Below are 13,299 nucleotides of genomic sequence, written 5' to 3'. Positions count from 1 at the left end.
ACCGCGTCCCGGCAGTTCGGAACCCCGCTTTCCCAGAACTTTGGAGAAGAATTGCTAACAGGCCGGGATCTTTTGCAAAGGAACTTCCCCCTCCCCCTAGAGCCCCGCCCCCTTTCCTTGACAAGTGGACTTGGCTTCACATTAGGATGCGCGTTCCCCCCACATTTGGGCCCGTTCCCTTTTCTAGCCTACAAAAGGGATCCCGGCAATCCGGATCCAGACGCGCTTTCCGGGCGACGGGAGCGAAGCTGCCCTCGGACCGAGAGCAGCCCCGCAGCCCCGAAGGACTGCACTGCAGGCTGGGGTCCAGCTGGCGGGCCGCTCCCGCTTCCAGGACAGTGTGTGTGTGCAACCCTGAAACCGAACCGAACACATCTTTTCTTAATTTCTTTTTTTAAAGAAGATGGGCAATTTCTAGATTCGGATTTGACCGCTCCTGCTCCTGCTGCGGTCGTCCACGGAGTAAATTCAGGAAGGAGCCCCTCGCGTAGAGCGAACAGGCACTCCCCGATGGAGCACCTTGGTGGGAAAGCGACCCCTCTCCGATGCTCACTCCTAAGCACCTGGGGCCGCTGAGTCACGGGTCTTCACCTGTGACGGGCTCTCGGGAGGAAACGACTCTAACTGCACCATCTCAATCGTTTGTCATCCTCGTAATTACTTAACCCTAAATCCATATCATCACCTTCGCTTCTCCCCCATTTAGTCACGGATAACCTATGGCTCCCTTTATCATCATGTAGTTGGATTGGCCCAGTGTTTACCTGCCAACCACTCCCCAGCTCTGCAACCCCAGCCATTTTTGTAAGGATTATATATATACATATATAATACATGTATTTAAAGGATAATGTACATTACAACAACATGTTAAAATTTATCAGAGGACTTATAAAAGGCAGAGGCATTATTTCTGTCCAGTTTCTCTTGCTACAGTGTGTGCTCGTGGATCCAAATCTCTCTTCCTTTTACACAAATAGGCTGTCAAAATGAACAAATGATAATACTTCACGTTTATGGAATGTCTCCTGCTGTGGCAGGTGGTAAAGTGATCACCAGGTAAATGCTCATAGATGTCAAATATGTATGACCAGGTCATGGACTACTCTAAATGACCAGGTAATTAGTCCATTAACTTCATTACAGATATCTAGCAACAGATTTCTAAACATTGGACTGCAAACCTCAATGAGGTTCAAACCCACCAACTGCTCCTTGAGAGAAAGAAGAGGCTATCCATTCTGATAGACTTACAGCCTCAGAAACCTATAGAGCAGTGGTTCTCCACCTTCCTAATGCCGTAACCCTTTAATTCAGTTCCTCATGTGTGGTGACCCCCCCACCATAAGATTATTTTCAATGCCACTTCATAACTGTAATTTTGCTAGTTATGAATTGGGCGACCCCTGTGAAAGTGTCATTTCACTCCCAAAGGGGTCGCGACCCTCAGGTTGAGAACCACTACCATATAGGGTTGCCATGAATCCAAATCGAGTTGGTAGCAAATGATTTCTAGTTCCACAACCCAGGGTCAGACACTCAACTTTCTTTCTCTATCACAGAGATTTATCTTTGTTGAATTTTAAAGATCATATATATATATAACATATTCAAACGTTAAACCCAAATTAATTCTATTTAATTTCTCTTTAATTTCCAGAGAAAATATTGTTTAACAACTTCTAGTGTTCCAGACTCTTTTATGTGTTTTACTACACAAATTAGGCTGCTTGCATACAATTCTACAACCTAACAATAGACATCTTTCCATGAAAATACGTATTGTTTAATGGCTGCCTATAATTTCATTTTATTAATATACTGTCATTTATAGATGAACTCTTTTATTGAGGGACATATATGGCCCCTCCCCACCCTACCCCCCTTTGTTAGGTAACTGTAACCATCATTGCAATAGGCATCTTAGTGTTAGGGAGCTGGAGGCAGAACTAAGAGTGTCCCTCTACTTGCCAAAGCCTCTCTCCTCCTTACAGGAAACTGGAAGCTGCTTAAGGCTGGAGGACAGGCTAACATTCAAGCTCCGGGCCTGGAAGGGGTGGTACACCTGGGTGGGACCCCATCCAGGCCGAGTGGGCTTAATTCAGCCAATGGGGTTAACCAGTATTGTGGACCACGCCTCTCAACCGGGTCTCAGAAAAAGCCAGAAGTTTTCTCTCGCTGGGGGCTCTCGCCCTGCGGCTGCCACACAGTTCAGCTGGGCCCTGGCCGCGGTCCCGCGCAGCCATACTGAGGACTCTGTGTGGCTGGTCCTCCATATACTGTAATGTCTGCAACTGCTAACCTTGGAGCACAAGCCAGGCTTCTGCGTGAATTCTTTCTCCAGCGAAGCCAAGGACCGAGGTATTTCCGACCCAGGGAAACCTAATATTAGTATGTATATTTACCCCGAATTTTTGACACTGATTCTTAAAAGTGCAATTGCTGGATCAAATATAGTGTACAATTTTAAAACTTTGATAAACATTGAGATTTCTCTTTAAAAATCAGTTGACTCTCATTGCCCCAAACCTTACAAGGCATTTTCATTGTTTACTTTGCCTTTCTGTGGATTTGTTAGGCTTATTCTTATGCTAAGTGGCAGTTAAGCCATAGCAATGACATTCCTGCGACATGGAGTGTCCTGGAGAAGTTCTAAAATGACTTAGTCCACCGTCTACCGAATGTGGAACTCTGGAGTGAGTGTTCTTATTTTCATGATTGTCTTAGGGTCTCCATTCTGAGCATTTGCTTTTGGAAGGCGGTAGGTTACAGTGGGACCCCTGGATTTCTTTTAGTCTTCAAATACTCCCTGTTGTGAGTCTAAGCTAACTCTCAGGAGCCTGTAGACGCTGGAGACCATCCGGTCACCATTGTCCTGGGGAGTGGCTGGGTGATTCCTACAAGGCTGACTCTGCAGTTAACAGTCCACTGCTACCCAGTGGGCCACCTTCATAGACACTAGCTTTCACTAAGCTCTTTCAGACCACAGCACCAGCAATGGGGAAAGCTGGGCAACTGCCTGGCGCGTCCTGGGAGGGGCAGTCTAGCCTGCAGGCCCTGGCCTGTGTTTGCCCTTGAGGAAGAGTGGAGGCCTGGAGTTCCTTAGTCCTGAGTCAGGCCCTGGCAAAAGTGATTGGGGGACCCTGAACCAACTTGGCAAATTTTTCTATGATAGAATAGATCTGCCTCATAGAGTTTTTCAGTCTGCAAATCTTCAGTCTTTTTTTTTTCTTCTTTCACAGAGCCACAGACATTTGGTTAGCAGGCCAGCACTGAGCCCAGTGCGCCATCAGAACGCCTATTCCTAAGCAAGCATGTGAGCTCATCTTCATTTTCAGACCTCAAGTGGGGGGCTTTATGGCACTGGCACAAATCACTGGATCTTTTAATGTTTTCAACACTGGACATGTTTAATGTATGAATAGTGGGAAGAGTGTTTACATTTTAACCATCACCATGGCCAAGTTCCAGAACTCCTAATATTAGTATTAGCTGAGCTGCTGATAGGACGTCTGTCAAATTTCAGAGCAAAACAAAACAAAAACACACTCCATCCTTTTCTGTATATTGGAGAATTAGATAAACAACCGTTCGCTTTAGATCATTTTGTTTTATTTTCTTCATTTTCCTCTCTCTAAAATGTAGAGTTCCATGGGCTTAATAGACCGGGAAGCATGGGCTTAATAGACCGGGAAGCGGTGGAGGAAAAAAGAGGAAACCAGAGTCCACCCTTACAAATACCAGGAACCCCACCTGGGGGCTTCCCTCTGGTTTGGCGGGAAGTGTTTGCAAGCACAGAGTTGGACTGCTTCAGGGCGTTTGCTTCACCAGCAGCGCGCTTTGACTCAGAGTTTAAGATGAGTCAAGTTGCTCAATTCCCCCAAGTTTGGGGAGAAGGACTAAATGATGCAGCTGATTCTTCATAGCATTCCTTTCGTTTCCTTTGCATACGTTCTCCCAAGTGAAAAGAGTGAATCGTCAGTTGTTAAAAACTAGAAAGAAACAACTACAATGCACCTCACTGAACATGTAGCCTCTGGTAGGAACTGCATACCATCTGTGTTCAAGATGCTCCATCCACTCACTGCTGTTGAGTGGATACTGATGCCGAGGGACCCAGGACGCACCTGTGGCTTCCCAAGGATGGAAGCGTTCACAGGAGTAGAAGGTCTTATCTGTATCCTTTGGATTGGCTGGTGGTTTCGAGCTGCAGCCCAAATCAAATGAGCTTTGCTGACTCGAGTGAAGTCACCCACAGGTTCCACGTGGAGTACTGAGCTGACACCACCAAAAGCAGACATCTGTCATTTTATTGACTCTCCTGAGGACATGGTGAAATATGATCACCTTGTGAGTTTAACTTTATCTTGCATTCGAAAAGGCTAAAGCTGTGTTTGATAAATATCACGACTGAGGATAGATCAAGGTGTCAAAGTCAGCATTGACATTTTTGGTAATCCTCGTGGTAACTCATGAATTGAGAGGTGAGCTGATGCTCCACTCCCTTAGCTGACCCTGCTAGTACCATGACCTCTGACGATGCCACAGCAAGGGAGTTGAGTGGTTATGATTCATAGAGATGCCTTTGGACTCTGAGAAATCTAGAGCAGCCATCATTTCACAGCTGCTTGTGACATGCAGGAAGTCAAACTGCCTCAGTCATGGAGCTGCGAGGGGTGTTTGCAGTGCCTTTCTCAGAATGATGATTACATGCAGAAGAAACCATGGACACAAACAGGATGCAGATAGGGGGTCGCATTATTACAGGAAAGGGGGCTGGGACCTATTTTCCCTAACGTGGGTAAAGTATTCATCTCTGAACTCTACCAAGCAAATCTTTCACCTCCTAAAACTTCAACGTCCATTCGGCTAGATTGATATACTGATACTCTAGTAAGAGGCACTTTATTTGCTCTCATTAGGAAAAACAACATAGTGAGCTGCTTAGGTGCTGCAGTTAAAAGTTTTACCCATCCAATTGCAAAGACGATTGCTGAGATTTTTTTGCAGTCTATAGTGCTGACAAACAAGATACAGAAACGCAGAGTCCACATTGTAAAGGGAGAGACCAGGAAGAACTGAAAAATCCTCATAGAACTTTATTTAAAAATGGATATCTAATGGATACAAATTAAATAGGGAACTTCCCTGAGTGTTGACCCTAAGACTCAGCAGAAAAAAATATGTTTAAACATTAGCATATTAAAATTGAATAAATGTGATATGTTATATCATTTGACAGTTATAATAATCACTTTATGAATATCAACACTGCCTGCGATAGGCCCACTAAATGAGCTATAGTATATTTCATCTGATCCAATGAAGAATTAGAGTTAAAAAAATCAAGAGTTTTACTTACTGTTTGCATTAATTATAAAGAATATCTCCACTGTTCCAAAAAGTTAAGATCATTCTTTTATAATTTTAAATCTCATTTGCCTACTTAGCTTTAGAAACTTTAGAGTGAATTGATTTGGGGGGAAATTTGGTGAGTTTGTGTGGTCAAGAAACAGTTTAAATTAAACATTAAACTTTGGCTCAGTCTGCTAAATTCAAAAGAAACTAGTGGTCTATAAGTGATTTCAAATAGTCATGCCTTTTGTAGTATTTATCAAATTTCAATTAAATAAACTGCATGATGAGAGTTCAAAGAAAGAAGACAGAGGAGGTCCAGTGTTGAGTATATCAGTTTTTTGGTTTGTTTTTCTTTTTTTAAAAAAATCACAAAATTATATATATATATATATATATATATATATCGCACTGCATTTGCCAAGTCAACATTTTTTATATAGAGCACCCATCTTAAAAGTAAAATTTCAGGACCAAATCGACAAAGTATTATTCAGAAAGCAAAGTTTCAATGAAAGGAAATAGTAAGGGTAGCAACCAACAGTAAAAGCTAAAATGAGTCTGGCTACAAATCATGGTCTCATATTGTACCCAAGTCCTCATTAGAGATTTGATTTATTGACATACTAGTATATACATGCCCAGAATACTGTTATGTTTGGGCTATTCTGTCTTCAATTGTGGGCGGTGCAAGTACACTGGCCTAACCATGGTACCATTGTTCCCCTGTGTGCCCACTCTATGGGACTTAATATAACCTCCTGTCGCAGTCATAGATAACTGGTTTGACATAAACAATCACCCTCCCAAACCAACGGAGTCCATGTGGGAGAACAAAGGCGCAGTCTTTCAGGGACACCGACCTGGGCCCCTATCTGATGGTCATCTGACTATGGACAGAGATCCTGTGCTGGAGGGAGGGACTCACCAGATTTTCGAGACAAACTGATATCAGTTAAGGATAAACAGGTTACTCATGCTTGAACTACTCATTTGCTCAGAGAGAAGTATGCGGAAAAGTCAAAGCAAAACAAAAATAGAAGAAAGATGCTCAAGGGGGAATAGCCATGTTCTTTTTTACAATTAAAGATAATTATATGAGGCTAGCTGAGGTTTACAGAGTGCTGTTGTTAATACTCTCTGAAGACTGATTTATCCAGGTTCAATGTCTCTGGGGGGTTCACAATAGTTGTTTTTTTTTTAATTTAAAAATATATATATAACCCAACACTTGTCACCTCAGTACTTTTCAGGTGTACAACTTAGTCTTATCAATGGAATTGATAAGGTTGTGTAACCAATATAATTGCTGCCAAATTTCCCATCATCATACACAGAACTTTACTGCTTCCTTAACAAAAGACCACCCCTTTCCTTGGCTTTCTCATCCTTGGTAACCATTCATAAGCTTTGAACCCACAAAACTATTAGTGACCCTCAAAAATATTTTAACTAAAATATTTTAAAATGCAATTTTAAATATTTTAAATAAATTTTAAATATTTTAAAAATAAATGAGAGCAACAATGATGAGCATAGTAATAAATAGATCCTATTTATTTGATACAAATAATAAAAATTCCAGATTGGATTGTATTCATCTTTATACTAAGGCAGTCATAAATGAAAAAAATTTTAGATAGAGGAGGGAGTTTACAAAGGTAAAACTTCCCAGGGGAAGAAAGTAAGCCAAAGTGCATATCTGATGCTTGCCTGAGCCCTGGTGCTCCTTCTTCATTCCATAAAAAAACAGCTATGCCACCTACTCCCTGCACTCTGTCATATTCTGCATGAGCTGAGGCCAGTGAGTGTCTCCAAGATGAAAGCTGGTCCTGGATACACTAGCTCTTTATAGTCGAAGCAAGGAGATGAAATCAGCAGTTCACAACAGGTGCCTTGCAGCTGTTCACTCATTTGGACATTGCTTTTATGAGTTAATTACTCACAACTCCCTAGTGAACAAACAGCACATCTGGGAAAATAAAACTGCCCACTGCAAGTGGGTTACTGGAGCAGAGGTGAAACACAACGGCTGATTCATTCAGATATCCTTAAAAGGCTTCGAAACAATCCCCGAGGCTCCTATCTGAAGAAGGAGCCAGCATCAGCTCAAAGGCTGCAATGCGGGAAGACGTGCTTCCAGATGAGCACTCAGGCCCGGACCCTTCCCTGGCCATCCCCCTTCCACAGCCACGTCTGGACCTCGATGGATCCCAGGGCCTTCCTCAGGCCATGGGCAAAGCCCTTCGCTTTTCACCGAAGTCCGCCCGAAGGATTGCGATTTCAGTTTCACCAGAGCAGTGAAAAGCGAGCACGGTGGCTTCTAAAAAAGCTCTATTTTGAAATAAAATAATGTCTACCGTTGGGTTAATTATTGTCACATAATATTCAGATCTTTAAGATAACAAAATCTACCCAGGCTCGAGCCTTTTGGAAATGAGGTCATTAGCCCAAAGCCCCTTAATCTCAGGAGCTGCCCTCTGTTCAGTGGCGAGTGGGATGGCAGGGTCTGTAAGGTTCCCTTGGGTTAAATGCCCCCCCCCCCCGCAATCAGGCGAGGTTAGGGTCTCAAAGAGCAGTGGTTTCCTATGGAAATCCATGCAGAGATGAGAAGAAAATACTAAATTTCTCTATATACTTATAAGCATCCTATCCTTTAACATGCTCAATCCTTATTGAATGCACACACACACACACACACATTACTAAAGTGATTGAAACGGTTAAACAAAAGTTTCTGGCAACCTATGAGGCAAAGGACAAAACCTGGGAAAACGCTCCAAAGTAGCAACAGAAATCAGGGCAATAGGATGTGAAGAATCAATTATTTTTAAGAAAAGCCAACTCTGATTTTCCGTGGTTTGAAAAAAAGGGGGTTTATTAGCAAGAGAGTGCTGTGCACAGGTCTGAACTGTTCTTACCAGAAGGAGCCGCTGTTTTGATTTCCTTCTCTACCTATTCCCAAAGTCCATCCGACCGCAAGGACATCAACTTCATTTCTCCTATTGAAAAATGCCATCTGAGTGTGTCTAACACCCAAATGTTAGCTAGTCTATGGCCTTTCCTCAGGGCGGTGCCCTTTGTGTAAGAGAGACACTGTGGAGACCTGGTCTCCCTTGCCCTGCTCTTTGCTGCTTGACTGGGCCCTTGTCTCATGTCTGGGAACAGAGGCCCGTGTGGCTTGTAGATCCTGGGAGCTGTTGGTGCCCTGCTGCCTTCCTGCAGACTTTGGGTCTTTGTGACTTAGCACCCACCCACCTGTGATCTGCTGGCTTCCTTCCCACTTTACCTCCGAGCTTTCTCCACCAGCAGCTTTGGTGAATCTGGAGGGCCTCCAGCTCACATCTGACCCATGGACTTGAATTGGACTGGGCAGAGCAGCTTCCTTGATATAAAATACCTTCTTGATATAAAGTTCTTTCATCTATAATATATACGTATCCTGGTTTTGTTTCCCTAGAAAACTCCGCCTAACATAGTCGACATTCCATAACTTAAGATAAAAGAAGGAAGAAGTGAGCAATGTTTTTCCTAGACAGTTACAGTGAGGTGTGTTTAAAGCTTGGCCAGCCTGAAAAATACCCATGGATCTGGGAGTTCATTGAAATATCCAGAGCAAACGAAGACTTGACAGGGAAACACCAAGCATCCACTCCAGCCCTACCTCCATACTCCAGCCCTACCTCCAGCCCCACCAGGAAAGTGCACAGTTGATTTTATGTGTAGACTTTTAGTTGACTATGTTTGCAATTCAACTATTATGCATATGCAAAACACTTAACTAACCAAATTTGTTTTTCTGACTGATGTGGCTAGACCCACAAACAAAGAAAATGTAAAGACTTTTGTTACTCAGTAAGTCTTAGAAAGTTTCCTGACTGTAGCACTCTAGGAAAACACTGATTGCAAGATACCCTTCTTACTTTTCTTCTTCTTCTTCTTCTTCTTCTTCTTCTTTAAGTTATGTGATATCAACATTTGGGCATTAGGGAGGCCTGCTACTTAAAAACCATGGTATATTTCATATTTATAGCAATATTTCAAATGGATATGTCTTCCCCTTCTCTCATTTTTATTTATGCCGGTACTTTAAAAAAACTACCTTTCTAATTATGAACCTGAGATATTTAAACCGACAAGCTACCACTTCAAAACCTGGCTTATTGAAGGTCATATTTCATTTTCTCAAGAAAAGTGAAAGTTGGCAGTTCGAAACCACCAGCAAGTCCTCAGGAGAAAGCCTGGGCTTTCCACTCCTGTAAACAGTTAGTCTGGGCAACAACCCACAGGGGGTCCCTGTGAGTCAACACTGACTTGAGGGCAGTGAGTATGATTTGGTTTGGGTTAGGATGCTTTAAGTGTGTGCTCATAAGCTTTTATTGAACATTATTCAGGTTTAAGAGCCCATGTTGGGATCTGAACCCCAACCTTGGTGCTTGGTAACCGGCGTGTGGCGGGGGTATACATTATTTAACCTCTCTGATCCTGTTTCCTCTTGCATGGAATGGGAACAAAGCTACTGACCACCTCCGAGACTGCTGTGCAGATTAGATGAGATTGAGGTAAAGCATTTTAGCTCACGTGCTCATGGGATAGCTACCAACACACTGGAGTGCTTTCGGTTGCTACTATTGAGAACAAGGCCCCTGTTTTCAAGGAGTGTGTGTTATAAATAAGTAACTAAATGAGGCAAGCTTTTAAGGTTGTTCTGAGTCAGAATTAACTCAACTGCCCCTAACAATACAAAACATCCTGCCTAAAGCAAGCCTGAGGAGCTCTGGTGCGCTGGTGAAACACTGGGCTACAGAGAGAACGATACAGCAGCCTGAGCCACGCAGCCACTTCAGCAGCAGAAAGAGGTGGGGTCTGTTTCTGTGAAGAGGTTCAGTCTTGGAAACCCAATGATAGCAGTTCTGTTATGTCTTATAGAGTCACTCTAAGGTGGAATCTACTGGATGGCAATGACTTCTTGGTGTCATTAAAGCCAGCATACACCCAGAAGGCTCCTTGGACGTGAAGATGACGAGGCTTTGTTTCCTCCACTTTGGACGTGTTACCAGAAAGACGAGTCTCTGGAAAAGGATAGCATACTTCAGGAAGTGGAGGGTCCGTGAGAAAGAGAAAGAATCTCAAGGGGACAACTGCCATAGTGGCTGCAGCAAGAATGATTGTGAGATGGCCAGTGGCCAGCGGCTGCACAGTGTTTCATTCTGTGGTGCATCGGGCCACTATGAGGCAGAAGCAAAGTAAAGGCACTCAACGACCATAAGTGACATGGACTCTTAGTCTGTCAAAGCAAGACTCAGGGATGTGCCGATTAAGTGCTGCCACAGGGTACTGAAAAGGAGGGGAGAACAGATATTCAACAAAGGGGCTGGATCCACCATTAACTTCCTATGAAATCTTGCACTATTTCCTTGGACTAGTGCATCTCAACTTTCTCATCTACACATAGGGGGTTGGATGAGATCACGAGTAGCCTGTCACTAAACAATGACTATAAACCATCATAGCACTGTCACCAGCGCTGTGTGATGACTGTCGGTGGGTGGGTGCTGAGTGGAATTCCTCCTCTTAAAGGCGAGCCTGGCTGGCCCCTCTCAGTTGTCACAGCTACGATGGTGGGATCATGGCGACATGGCCTCTTCGGTTACATTTTTTTGTTTGTTTTCCTTGTCTCTCAGAACTCCAGTTAGCTTTGATATATTGCAAATAATTGGCATGTCAAGTCAGTAAGTAAAGCAGTTTCTAAATCTCAAAGTTTTGTTTCTTTGTCATTAACCATAGACGCACAGCTTTGTGGCATATAGGTCAATGCTACGGGGAAGTCCTGAAGACTTGTTTTTTTCTCATCCTGAGATCCAACTCTTGACTAAAGCTTTTACGTAACCAACTTAAAACAAAAAAAGCTCTTATGAAAACATACCCATAATAAAGCCTACAAAAAGTATTCATATTCATAACACTGACTGTCGTTATTTTCTCTTATTTGTCCTTTAGACTCCAAAGCACAGAGGTGCTGTTTGAGTAGATGTTGGACTTCTACCCACAAGGTCACATATGGCTGTCTGTTCCCATAGAGATGTACAGCCTACAAAGTCCTCCAGTGGGTCACCATCAGCCAGATGCACCTGGACGACAGGGGGTTTGAGTTTGCGGGTATATAAGCCATAAGGTCCCCAACGGCTGCAAATGGTGCACAATAACCTACTGACCTAAACGTGGGGTGGGGGTTGGACCCACCCAGTGGTGCACAGAAGAAAGGCCTGGTGGTTTGTCAGGAAACAAACGGAACCCCCCAGAGCAGTTCCCCTGTAAACACAGCAATGGTGCATGAAAATAAAAAGTGTGTCATCTAACTTTCTGCTAGCTTTGAAAATCATAAAAACGCTACCGCTGGCTTTTTATGTGTCTTTTTAGTTGCTTTCTCAGGAAAAACACTTAAAAGCACGACTTGCAGGTCAGCACTGCTTCATGGAGAGCCCGGACGGTGCGCCTGGTTAATGCTCTCAGCTGCTCACCCATAGATTGGAAGGCCAAGCCCCTTCAGAGGCAGCTACAAGGGAAGGTTAGCAATCTTGCTGTCAAAGGTCAGCCCTTGCAACCTCTACAGAGCCCAGATTACTTTCATCATGAGTTGAATCAACGGCAACTGGAATATTGTTTTTACTCTTGACATTGGTTGCCAGATTGACTTATAAAAGATGATCAGGTCGATTTATGAAGCAGTGCTAAAAAGGAGCTTGGTTATTGAGAGGGATTAATTTGTGAGTATCAGGTAGTCTCTTGTTGACAGTGACAATAAATATTTTCTTTTTTTGACAATAAATATCTTCACATAAGCCTTACATCGTCCTGAAAAACCAAGCCAAACTCACTGCCATCAAGTTGACGCTGACTCATATTAACCCCATAAGACCTGGCAGAACTAGCCTTCTGGGTTTTCAAGACTATAACTGTTTGCGGGAGTAGAAAACCCTGTCTTTCTCCCTCGGGATGGCTGATGAATTTGAACTGCAGACCTTGAGGATTGCAGCCCAAAGCATAAGCACTTTGCTCTGAGAGCAGCCTATACCGTCATGAAAAGGGATGATACGTGTGGCTTCTTCAATGGGGGTTAAACTTAAATTTAAGGGGGAGTTTATTTTTAAACCATTATGAACGATAATTTAAGGTCATCTAAATACAGGGTCAGGATCTTCTCCTCTCCTCTGGCCACCTCTCTTCTCTATCATGAGTTAGGGTTCCAATAATCTCTGATCCAAGTAGGGCTGTCAATGGTGTTCGTGGGGTGGAAGGGTAAGTTCTACCTACCTTAGAATTATGTCAATTTAAGGCTATTGATAGAGATTTTTAAAATCCTGACCAGGATGAATACCCCATATTTATTCCTAACCATGGGCATAAAAATATATGTCCAATATTTATTGCCTTCTTAATAGAATTGTTTCTGTTGGTTTTGTGGCACCAAAAGTTGGTTTTCACTAGGCTTAGAAATGCCCTCAAATTCTTCTTCCAAACCTTATTCAACTTCACCATACCACACCACAGAAAAAAGTGTCAGAATAAAATCATTGTGAATTCCTATTATCAGTCATAGATAGAGGAGCCCTGTTGGTGTAATGGGTACGTATTGGGCTGTTATCCGCAAAGGCAGTAGTTTGAAAGCCCTAGCCCCACTAACCGAGAAAGACGGCCTTTCTACTCTGATAAAGAGTTAGTTAGGTACAGTTTCAGGTGCTCACAGGGGGGTTCCACCCTGTCATATAGAGGTTGCTATGAGTTGGCAGTGAGTGAATTTGAGCAATACATATTTCTTAACAGTTTGGAGAGTTTGAGAAGAATTGATTTTGAATAGATTGAGATAGGCATTGAGAAGATTAAAATAGGTGCCGACAGCTTCTCTGTCCTGGTGGTGAGTTCCATTAGGGTTGGATTGCTAAT

General features: G+C 43.1%; 1 protein-coding gene across 3 annotated transcripts in view; it reads right to left on the bottom strand.

Annotated features, from left to right (window-relative positions):
- PALLD (palladin, cytoskeletal associated protein) overlaps window positions 1–13,299 on the bottom strand; it is a 343,917-nt gene that overhangs the window by 126,042 nt on the left and 204,576 nt on the right. The gene's annotated exons all lie outside the window — the stretch shown is intronic.

The sequence above is a fragment of the Tenrec ecaudatus genome, chromosome 12, assembly GCF_050624435.1.
Source record: "Tenrec ecaudatus isolate mTenEca1 chromosome 12, mTenEca1.hap1, whole genome shotgun sequence".
In the NCBI taxonomy this organism is placed as follows: domain Eukaryota; kingdom Metazoa; phylum Chordata; class Mammalia; order Afrosoricida; family Tenrecidae; genus Tenrec; species Tenrec ecaudatus.
The sequence above is the reverse complement of the archived record's forward strand: the minus strand, read 5'-3'. Positions and strand labels throughout refer to the sequence as shown.